Raw genomic sequence first — 7,852 nt, 5'->3', positions numbered from 1 at the left:
CCGCCTCCCGGGTTTACGCCATTCTCCTGCCTCAGCCTCCCAGGTAGCTGGGACTACAGGCGCCCGCCACCTCGCCCGGCTAGTTTTTTTGTATTTTTTAGTAGAGACGGGGTTTCACCGTGTTAGCCAGGATGGTCTCGATCTCCTGACCTCGTGATCCGCCCGTCTCGGCCTCCCAAAGTGCTGGGATTACAGGCTTGAGCCACCGCGCCCGGCCTAATTTTTGTATTTTTAATGGAGACGGGGTTTCACCATGTTGGCCAGGCTGGTCTCGAACCCCTGACCTCAGGTGATCCACCGGCCTCAGCCTCCCAAAGTGCTGGGATTACAGGCGTGAGCTACCGCACCGGGCCGTAGAATTTTCTTAATCTGATTGTTTTTTTTGCTCATGGGCCCTGTTGAAAGCCACTAAGTCCTATAAAAAGACAAAAAAAGCCCCTTGACACAAAAAAATTCTGCACACAATTTAGCATCTGAGTTAAGAGTAAATATTCTACATTGCATGTGATAATTATGTCTGCTTTCGGACTCATAAGGAAATTACACTTGGATGCACGGAGAGAACTAGTCATATTTTCACTGTCTTACGGGGTAAACTGTCAAGAACTGTCAAACACAATTTTAGGGAGTCGGGATACTAATGAATCTCACACACAGACACACAAACAGCATCTCCAAGACTCTAACACCCCCCTTTCCCAATTACTTACTGGTCAAGCCCAAAGGAAAAAGAATTTTTTAAAAGCCTGGGCTGAGATGGCATGGGAAAAAGGATCACACTGTGAGCACAGATGATGTCCCGGGACAAAAGCTCTGCCCAACGACTGCCTAAGCTGACAGGCTCACTCACACTACCTTTCTCCTTATGCGTCTCTCAATACACGGTCTCTGAACACTTAAGAAAATGTGAATTTTGCTTTGACCACAGAAAGAATTCAGCACGATTGACACCAGCTCTAAAATAAGCAATTAATATATTCTAATCTAATGCTTGAGAAGAATGGAGAGCAGGCAACAGCTCCTCCAACTGGTTGTAGCACATATCACTGGAAGCCCCCCAAATATTAAGATTTTTAAACAACTTCAAGTTCTGGTGGGCACAACCAAATACACTGCAGAAACTTTGGGATCAGCAGCCACGACACAACAGGTGAGAGAGGCAGCAGACATCACTGCACAGTGGAGTGCACAACACGCAATGGCAAACCCGAAAAGGTCTGGGGATATGGGAAAATACCATGCAGACGGCCATCTCAGAGACCCTGTCTTTCCAGTGGCAAAAGGTTCAGTTCCTTCGGAGGGGCGTGCCACTCCCCCTCTCCCTCACCCAGGGGACCACCACCCCAGGAACAGGAAGAACCGTGGCCCCTCCGCCGGCACATCTCAACTGGGGAAGAAAACACAATGTCGCTCCTTATTTCTGCGTACAAAAGGACTTTGCGCCCTCCTTCTGGAACTGCCGCCCCGGCCACCTCCTAACTTGCAAGGGTGGGCAACGCGCCATATTCCAGCGTCCCCCAGTCTACCTGGGTAACAAGCCCACACCACCCGGCAGGAGGGAAGCTTCGGAGATCGCCGAAAGAGCCAGCCTCCTCTCCCGCAGAAGACAGCGGCTCCCGCGCCCCAGCCCGGCCCCGCCGCGCCGCCCGCCCGCGGACGAGACCCGGGAAGGGCCGAGGGGGCGAGCAGAGAGCCGCGGCTCCGGTCCCGCGCAGCCCGCCCACCTCCCGCTCCCGGGCCCGGCGCCCTCTCCCGCGCCTCCCGCTCCCGAGCCGCGGGAAGGCCGGGCCCCGGGTTCCACGGCGGGGAGGAGGCCGCGGCCCCGAGAGCCCCAGGCGGCGAGGGAGGCCGGAACCCTGGGGCTCTCGGGAGGGCAGCGCCTCCCTCCCAAGCCCGCCAGGACGCCTGGGGCCTAGTGCGGCCTGCGCATCCTCGGGGTGGCGGTTTGGCTGGGCCGGGCCGGGGCCCCCCGCCCGAGGCGGGCCGAATCCGGCGGGGGCCCAGGCCCGGAGCCGGGGGCGGCAGGGTGCCGGCTGCGGGGCGGGCCGGCCGGCCGGCGGGCGGGCGGCGTGTTGCGGCTGCGCCGGGGCTGAAATAGCTGGAGATTGCGCGGTAGGGCACTCACCTCAGAGCGGCTGCGCTACCGTGGGCCTGCGCCGTGGAGACTGCGACCGCGCCGGCTCCTCGCAGCCTCCTGCCACCAGCGGCAATGGCGAGCGCTGCCGCTTCTGCCGCCGCCGCCGCCGCCGAGGAGGGGGAGGGGAGGGAGAGGGCACGCACGCGACGCACGGCCCGGCTTCCCCGCCCGGCCGCCGCCATGATGAGGAGGTCGGCGCTGCTGCTCCGCAGGCAGGCCGCGGAGAGGGCTCGCGGCGAGGGCTCCGGCCGCCCCCGCCAGCGCCTTGCGTGCACGGAGCGCTTCAGAGGTTTGGTGGAGGCCGGAACCTCAAAAGTAACTGGATTAGCACAACGCGGACACCCAGGAGAAGCGGTGCAAGCGGGCCCAAAATGGTTGCTGATCAGACGAGTGGCATCTCTCGCCCCCCTGCCGCGGGAATTGGGACCTCCAGACTGTGCCTGGGGGATCGGCAAGTGGTTCCCCTCGGGTTTTTTCGGCGCTGCCTTCCCGGTGGCATCCTCACTCTCTTTGGAATGACCTCTGCTTTCCTATCTCTGACTCTTCCCAGATATTTATTTGAAAGAAAAAGTTTTTGTACAAAGCAACATATGAATGTATTCAGCCATTCGATCGTTCGGCCAACATTTCTAGGGGGCCCGTGCTGTACCACATATTGTTCTGAGTGCGCTGAAGATGCACCTGTATGAAGACAAAGTCCTGGGTCCCACGGAGCTTATTCGAAGCAGTGGGACCCCCATGCAGGTGCCTGAGAAGTCGGGGAAAACAGCCTAACGGTGGAGACACATGAGGGGTCTTTTTTTTATTTTTGGAAACGGAGGTGGGTGATCTCCCTATGTTGCCCCGACTGGTCTCGAACTCCTGGGCTCAAGCTGTCCTCCCGCCTCAGCCTCCCAAAGTGCTCATATTACAGCCCACCATACCCGGCAGAGGGGTGGTTTTGTTGTTTTTTTTAGTGTCGTCAGGAGACTCCCTACATCAGAATTACTCAGGCTAATTGTTTTGAGTCCTGGACCCGTTGGTATCCAGAATCTTGGCTTGTTAGCCTAGGAACCTGCATTTTCACATCCCCACCTCCACACTCCTGGTAATTCTTATGCACATAATCATGTGAAAACCATTGCATTAGAGAATTGCTAAAGGGTGTCAGAAAACAGATAAAATCAGGAAGCTTTAATTTTCAAGATTCTATTAACCTCAAAATTCAACATATCCAAACATTGAATGTCTTTTTCTCCAGTGTTTTCTAGGAGAGTGCCACCACCAGCCACCCAGGTGCTCAAGCCAGAAACCTGGAAATGATCCATTGCTCCTTCCTGTCTCTCTGGAGTCCCCACATTAAGTTAGATGTGTTTGTTTGTGAGACAGATTCTCACTCTGTCACCTAGGCTGGAGGGCAGTGGTGCAATCATTGTTCATTGCAGCCTCGACCTCTCTGGGCTCAAGGATCTTCCCACCTCAGCCTCCCCAGTAGCTGGGACTACAGGTGCCCACCACCATGCCCGGTTAAGTTTTGTATTTTTAGTAGAGATGAGGTTTCGTCTTGTTGGCCGGGCTGGTCTTGAACTCCTAGACTCAAGTGATCTGCCTGCCTCAGCCTCCCAAAGTGCTGGGATTCCAGCTGTGAGCCACTGCACCCAGCCCCAATTAGATCTTTAAAACTGTTGTTCCGGCCGGGCGCGGTGGCTCAAGCCTGTAATCCCAGCACTTTGGGAGGCCGAGACGGGCGGATCACGAGGTCAGGAGATCGAGACCATCCTGGCTAACACGGTGAAACCCCGTCTCTACTAAAAATACAAAAAACTAGCCGGGCGAGGTGGCGGCGCCTGTAGTCCCAGCTACTCGGGAGGCTGAGGCAGGAGAATGGCGTGAACCCGGGAGGCGGAGCTTGCAGTGAGCTGAGATCCAGCCACTGCACTCCAGCCGGGGCGACAGAGCAAGACTCCGTCTCAAAAAAAAAAAAAAAACAAAAAACTGTTGTTCCCTGTCAATTCTTACTCTGGTTCAGGCTACTGTCATCTCTCCTAGAGACACTGCAGTAGACTCCTCCTGGTCTCCCTGCCACCGAAATTGCCCTCTCCAAATCCACGACAGCTTGAATGGTCTTTCAAGAAAGAAAATCATGTCATTTCCCTGTTTAAGACTCTTAAAAAGATCCCATTAACACATAGGTTAAAGTCTAAAATTCTTTGAGGTGGCTACAGGGCCATTGGTGATCTCATCCTTGTTGCCATCTCTGACCTCATCTGCCACAGATATTTCTCAGGCTACACTCAAAACTGGGAAGCTCTCAGGTCATTTAAGCCTGGAAGTTGTGCCTCCTCACAGCTGTTCCAAGAGCTGTTCCCTTTACCCATAACTTTCTTCATTTGAATCCTCACCTGAATAATTCCTACTATTCTTTCAGATCCCAACATTAATACCATCACCTCCAGGCAGCATTTTTTCATCTCCCAAGATTGGGTACATTAGGCCCTTTGTCATCACACCCAGTACTTACTCCCGACATTTATTGAGCACTCACGATGTATCAGGCCCTAGTGTAAGCCTTTATGCACATTATCTTCTTTCTCATTTAATTATCAAGTAGAGCCCACAAGGTAGGTACTATCTTTTTTTTTTTTTTTAACTTTTGAGATAGGGTCTCACTGTGTCTCCCAGACTGGAGTACAGTGGCACAAACAACTCACTCATAGTCTCAACCTCCTGGGCTCAAGCGATCCTCCCATCTCAGCCTCCTGAGTAGCTAGGACCACAAGCAGATGCCACCATACCCAGCTAATTTTTTTTTTTTTTTTTAATTTACTTTTGAGATGGAGTTTCACTATTTTTGCCCAGGCTGGAGTGCAATGGCACAATCTCAGCTCACTGCAACCTCCGCCTCCCGGGTTCAAGCGATTCTCCTGCCTCAGCCTCCTAAGTAGCTGAGGTCACAGGTGCACACCACCACACCCAGCTAATTTTGTATTTTTAGTAGATACAGGGTTTCACCATGTTGGCCGGGCTGGTCTCAAACTCCTGACCTCAGGTGATCTGCCCACCTCAGCCTCCCAAATGCTGGGATTACAGGTGTGAGTCACCGTGCCTAGCCCTAATTTTTTAAATTTTTTCTAGAGACAAGGGCTCGCCTTGTTGCCCAGGCTGGTCTCGAACTCCTGAGCTCAAGCCATTCTCCTGCCTCAGCCTCCTAAAGTGCAGGGATTACAGGTGTGCAACTGTGCCCGGCCTGGGTAGGTACACATCTCCCATTTTACAGATGAAGAAACAAGGACATGTAGAGGTTACTTGCCCAAACCCAGACAATAAGCCAGATCTGAAAGTTATCAGCCTGACCTCAGAGTTGTACTTTTAACCATTATGAGGGTCTCAGGCCAGTACCCACTGATGAAACACATAAATAACTTAGTGGGTCATGACCAACATTTCATTAAAGAAACAAAATGTCAAAGAACATCAAACTTAGTAAGGCTCTTGTTTTGTGAAACTTGTCAGATTCTCTAATATGATAAATACTAAATCTTACAAACATTGAAATGCAAAATGAAAATATTACCAAGGTTAACACAAAAGTATGAATACTACAGATCTGATTTATTTTACCATCCTCATCTTTAATGCTGAACCTTCTTAGGATTAAGTGACATTTACCATCCCAAGCAAATTGAGGTTACTGCCCCAAATGGACTGGGCTTACCTTTGCAGGAGAACAGGGGAGGCTGTGTTTTGGCCAGAGATTTTTGGCTAAGAGTCAAGACACAGAGATTCTTCTGCTACCACTGTGAACACAAGTCCCTTTCACATACATGTTATTTCCACAGAGGTCTCCCCACACCCAACCTACAGATTAGATTCCCATGATGCCTTATTTAATTATTGTTGGATCTATTGATTTGGTTATGAAGTAGGTGAAATTCTGGTAATCTCACCCAGGTTCCTTCCCCTCTTGATTAGATCCAGCCAATCTATTCACTGGATAATTAAATTTGGCATTCATTTTCTGTGCTTGCCCTATCTGCTACTATCCTGAAGTCATTCTAGTGACCAAAAGGTACCTTGAGCCAAACTGTAGAGGGTTCCAATGGCCTCCTTAGAATTTTTTTTTTTTTTTTTTTTTTGAGACTATGTTTCGCTCTTGTTGCCCAGGCTGGAGTGCAATGGTGCGATCTTGGCTGACTGCAACCTCTGCCTCCCAGGTTCAAGTGATTCTCCTGCCTCAGCCTCCCAAATGACTGGGACTACAGGCATGCATCACCGTGCCCGGCTAATTTTGTATTTTTAGTAGAGACGGGGTTTCACCATGTTGCCCAGGCTGGTCTCAAACCCCTGACCTCAGGTGATCCACCCACCTCGGCCTCCCAAAGTTCTGGGATTACAGGCCTGAGCCACTACACTGGCCAAGGAATTGGTTCTTAGTAGGCAATAGACAATTGACAATTATAGAGCAAAGCACTAAGATCATGGCAGTGTAGATTCCCCAGGGAGTGAATTGAGCTTCTGGTCTCTAGAGGGCGCTCAAGGCTCCTCCCTCCCCACCCACTTCTTTCTCCCAAAGTGGAGGTAGGATGGTGAGGAAGAAATTTCACCTCCCCACCACCAAACACACACAAAGGAAGAAAATCTTACTAAAATTGGAGAATATGGAATAACATTTTCTTGGGATGGAGCCCTTAAAAGATAACACGTTCAACAAAAACGGGTGCTGCATCTTTCCCGTTCTTCAACATACTCTGAGTGATAACAAGGGCTGCTCTTGCCCTTCTCAGAGGCAGCCCAGCCAGCTTGCTGTCTTTCCGTCTCCCACAAGGTATCCAGGCCTTAAGGCTATGGCCCACAGATAAAGTCTTAGCAAGGCCCTGGGCTTGGGGCAAAGAGGCTGCAGATTTGTCTTTCTCTCTAGTTTTTCTGGTTAGTATGCCTCTATCGCACTCAGAAGAAAAGCTCCAAGACTCATATTTGGGCATTGATGTGGGGAGGATAGACAGAGATGACCAGAGCCCAGCCTATCTTTCCTGACTTCTGCATTGTGGTTCATACCCAGCTAATAATAAAGTGTTTCTTTCCCTGGTGTGTCATTGCACATGTACTCCCCACACTCCTCATGAGGAGTAGAGATGGCTAGCCAAGACAGGATTCAGACATTCCCACACCCCCAACCAAATATCCTCTCCATACCATCTTATTAATCAGTCCTTGAACGATTTCCTAAACTCCCTATAACAGTCAGGTTGGAGATGACTGAAAGAAATGAAAAGAAGAAGACCATCAAAGGCGATAAAGAAAAAGTCAACACTGCTTGATAACTGATGAGATAGTGAAGGACTAGGAGGGCAAAGGTCAGAAGTAATTCCAGGTGTTCAAGAACTAAATGCTGGAGAGATGATAGTGTCCTTGACAGTCCTCTAATGGGAAGTGAATTTCAATAGAAAGGATGTGTTTGGTTTCAGACAGATCAAGTGACTGGTGAGAACAGGAAGGCCATGTGTTTGGAGCAGATTACTCTGGGTACAGTCAGCTGCTGGAATGGGAGTGAAGAAGGCCCAGCAGAGCATCAGACCTGAGTGCAAACCGTGGTGGTGGTGGTGAAATAGAGGGAAGGGAGGGATTTGAGAGACACTGGGAAGAAAGGTTTTGGTTTTTGAGACAGTCTTGCCCTGTCATCCAGGCTGGAGTGCAGTAGCATAATCTTGGCTCACAGCAACTTCCACCTCCCGGGTT

The 7,852-nt window shown here is 51.0% G+C and overlaps 1 protein-coding gene across 10 annotated transcripts in view; it reads right to left on the bottom strand.

Annotated features, from left to right (window-relative positions):
- The window catches only part of NRF1 (nuclear respiratory factor 1), a 151,402-nt gene extending 149,150 nt beyond the window's left edge, over positions 1-2,252 (bottom strand). For 3 of the 10 annotated variants that reach the window (XM_023223417.1, XM_023223411.2, XM_023223420.1), the window contains exon 1: positions 2,126-2,246. The gene's annotated coding sequence lies outside the window, so the exon portion shown is untranslated. Of the gene's footprint in view, positions 1-1,526; positions 2,050-2,125 lie in introns of those variants that run through there. The other 7 variants (XM_023223419.1, XM_023223413.1, XM_023223414.1 and 4 more) reach the window with 3 other exon arrangements.
- Between the last annotated feature and the right edge of the window lie 5,600 nt (positions 2,253-7,852).

This window comes from Piliocolobus tephrosceles, chromosome 8 (genome assembly GCF_002776525.5).
Source record: "Piliocolobus tephrosceles isolate RC106 chromosome 8, ASM277652v3, whole genome shotgun sequence".
NCBI lineage: Eukaryota > Metazoa > Chordata > Mammalia > Primates > Cercopithecidae > Piliocolobus > Piliocolobus tephrosceles.
Note: the sequence above shows the minus strand (reverse complement) of the source record. Positions and strands in the feature narration are given on the sequence as shown.